We start from the raw sequence: 3,889 nt of genomic DNA on the forward strand, positions 1-3,889 counted from the left end.
GAAAAGATTCAAGGCAGTTGTAAGAAAACAGTTTTATCCGGTTGGCTACCTTGAGGAGAGATGGTTCAAGTGGTACAACTTGAATCAGACTACAACCAAACCATATAAGAATGTACTTTGGAATTTCAGAATCAAGTTATGGTTTTGGATTTAGACTTGGGAGATTATGTTATCTATATGAAATATATTTCCGGGTTCCATGAGTATATATGGAAGGAGTTGAAGATGTTTTCTGGTGGATACTATATCCAAAGCAAGTATGAGAGCTAATGCCTTTGAGGGCAGGCTGAAGAAATCTGATTCAAAGGGAAATACTAAGGTGAAATCTGGAGGTACCACTGTGAAAGGGGGTGAAAGGAGCAAAGAATAAGGGAAGTCTAGTGACAAGGAATGTTTGTCTTGCACCCATTGCAAGCAAACAGGCCACGTTGTCGACAAGTGTTGGGTTAAGAACCCTCATCTAAAGCCTAAAGGGTTGCAGAGGGAAGAAGCCAAGAAGGAAGCACTAGTCGCTCAAACGAGGTTTTATGTTTTGGGTAAAACTTCTGTCAGAACACAGAAGTGAGTTCATCCCATGTTGTTATGGAATTAGATGGTAAATTATTTAGCCAAGACTTGGCATTATCTCTTAAGGAAAGAGGAAACAATCTAAGTTTTAGAATTTCATCACTTAGGTCTTTAATCTGGAATCAGATGGTAAATTATTTAGCCAAGACTTAGCTTTATCTCTTAAGGAAAGAGGAAACAATCTAAGTTTTAAAATTTCATCACTAAGTTCTTTAATCTTAACTGTTCCACAAATTTCCTCAAAGTCCCTTACATAAAAGTATGGGTTCTCATCATCTTTGCCTAAAAAATACAGGGATTATCTGAATGGTACTAGGTTTCAACTCATAATTAGCCGAAGAGGCTGTTAATCTTATGCACGATGGTCGGGTGGACCTAGCTGGGTACATGTAATCTCTTACAGTTGTCATTTCTTGAACTATCGGATTACTAGGGATCCTTTCCTCACTAAAACCAAGTCGTTCAAAAATAGGACTCTCTAGATTAAGGTAATCAAGACTCTTGTTTCCTAAAATATCACTTCTAGGCTTTTCACACATAAACCGTCCTAGAGCGTCTCTCTTACGTTCTGGCATGCAAAAGTTCAGCAAAAATATGTACACATGCAAATGTTGGGCTCACTAATTTAGGTAAGCTTGGGTTACCTACAACAAAATATACCCAAAGGTACGAGGATGAGGTTTGTGGTGTTTCGGATGATAACGCCCAGAGGGTTCACCGTACTAAACCACTTGTTTTCCTAAAATCGGTGCCGGACAAAAATGCAATTGGTGTGTGCGTGTTTTTTTTTATATAAATAAAATACTAAAAATAAACACAAACAAATAAAAGAAAATTACAAGTCCAAAAATAAATAAAAACTACCAAAAATAAAAGTCCTTAAAAATAAAATCTCCGGATTTCTCCTTTTATGGCAAGTCCAACTTTCACCTTTCGTTTCAAGCAAAATCTGCACAACAAAAGAAAAAATATCCAAAGTAAAATCAAAGAACATAAAAAAAAATAAAAAAAAAAATAAAATCTAAAACCTAAACCTAAAGACAAGTCCGCGTCGGCAGCGCCAAAAATTTATATGATTTTTTTTATAGTTGTAGAAAAAGGTTCGTTGAGACTTGTGAAGATTTTCGATTTCAGACTTAAATAAAACTAAAAAATAAGAAAAACTCAAATCAAAGTTGTTATCAAGATTGTAAAAACACTGAGACTTAGGATTTCACTATTTCCCAATTTTATGTGATTCAATTAATAATGATCATGCAACTAATTCGTTCAAGTGATTCTAATATATTGCAATAATTCGATTTTTAGAGATAACAGCCGTTTACCAAAAGCATAGAACATCAAAACCCTAGGCAAGCATGCTTTATCAAAAGAAATCACAATTGTTTAACAAAAATCAATAAATCAATTTTTCTCATCAAGGCAAATAATCTTAAAAAGAGTTGCAATAATTAATTAAATAGAAAAATCACCACACAAATACTGGAAAAATATCTTACTTCGTAGCCTCAGTAAAGGGGTTTAGCTCCTCATTTTCCAATATGCTCAAAAGTTGATTTCATTGATGAAAGGTGTTCACAAAGAAGAAAGGTATACATAAATGTGTTTGTAACAGATATAATTGTTACATAACCCACTGTTACAGAGAAACTCTAACAGAACTGTTGCGAACTGAAAATAATTGTTGGGAAATTATTATAAAGTGATTGTGTTTGAAGGAATAGGTAACGGTATCTGCGACTTTCCCTAAATGTTGTTCTATGTTCTTCTTCTTCCTCTTCTCTGCAGCTCTTCTGCAACCTCCTAAACTTCTCTGAAACTACCCCAAGGCATACTACCCTTCTCTGAATCGTATCCTCTCTATTTATGCACCACAGGTCCCGTATATCTCAAGTAAAATCGCAAAATATCTTATTTTCTTTCTTTCCAAGCCACGGGATTTCTTCCCTGTACGCGTCTAAATCGTCCAAACTTATCCAATCTTCCCTTAATATTAATAGAAACGAATCATATGAGGATTTTACGACCTTTAATATCACTGAGTTACCAAAAATCAATCCATAAAAACCCGAGAAACAAACTTCTTTGCTGTTTTACATAAACCGAGTATTTGTCCCTATATTTTCGAATCTGGGATCATTACCAATCTTGTTTTGGACTAACATGATAATATCCATCACATTCCAGGTCCAACTCCATCTAAATCTCGTCCAAAATCCTGTCAGGAAACTTCGCAGGTGAAAGTCCTTCTCCCCTGATACATCCAATTCTGATTGATCAAAACACCCGTAATAGCTTTATTATGCTCTAACAGGACCATCCAAAAAAAAAAAATTCTTTGTTAAATCTCCCTTGAATCTCGAACCCTAATCTGCTTGTATTATTCAATTAATATAAGTTTGTTTGAATGGTTTCTATGCTATGTTCCCTGGCTGAACCCTTAATATTGATATGGCATGACAATTTGTGTTCACTCACAGCAGAATATCACGAATTTCCTGAAAATATCAAGGTTAAGGTCCTTGCATAAAAGTATTCAATCGGAAAGCATAATGCTCTCTGGAAATAAACTTAAAAATACTCTGTGTCAACACACATAATTCAATCAATTTTGTGATAATTCACAAGATTCAAATATTAACCTGATTTGCAAAAATTAGAGTTTTGCTCCCTGCGCAGTATATTAGACCCCGTTGGTCGAAACTAAGCTTTGGTAAACTAGGCAATTAATCCGCCATGGACTAGTAGGTGCAACATCCTTCCCAAAATCAGAAAACAAAGAATAAAAGGAGCCGCGGAATAGAAGCAACAACAAAAGTAGGTGTGATCATGCCATAGGCCAGCCGGTGCCACTTGCAAGTGGCCACCCCCCATGTTGCCCGACCGACCCCTATTTCCCATCGACCAATAAGGTTTCTTTAAATCCTCCATGCTCACTGGAAGTGTGGCCACGCCCATGCTTGGCCGGCCCCCTCTTTTTATCGATCAATCAGGTTGTTCTAAACCTTCCACAGTATTAAAAGAGGCAAAATGGCGCCAGATGGTCCCAATGCCAAAATGGATTTCTAAAAACCGCTCCAATGCGTTAATCGGCATGCCAAATGTGCCATTCTGCTCCGGCGTGCTAGTGGCATGCCAAACATGCCATGCCGTGCCAATACGCTAATTGGCATGCTGATGTGATTTGTAGATAGTGGTAAAAGTGGTTCGATTCTCAGACTTGTGAAGGATATTAATTAGACTTAAATCCTAATATTAAAATAGAAAACTCACTAAAAATTATAGTAAACTCAATCAAAGATGATATCAATACTAAAAGAAA

Source organism: Papaver somniferum, chromosome 11, assembly GCF_003573695.1.
Source record: "Papaver somniferum cultivar HN1 chromosome 11, ASM357369v1, whole genome shotgun sequence".
NCBI lineage: Eukaryota > Viridiplantae > Streptophyta > Magnoliopsida > Ranunculales > Papaveraceae > Papaver > Papaver somniferum.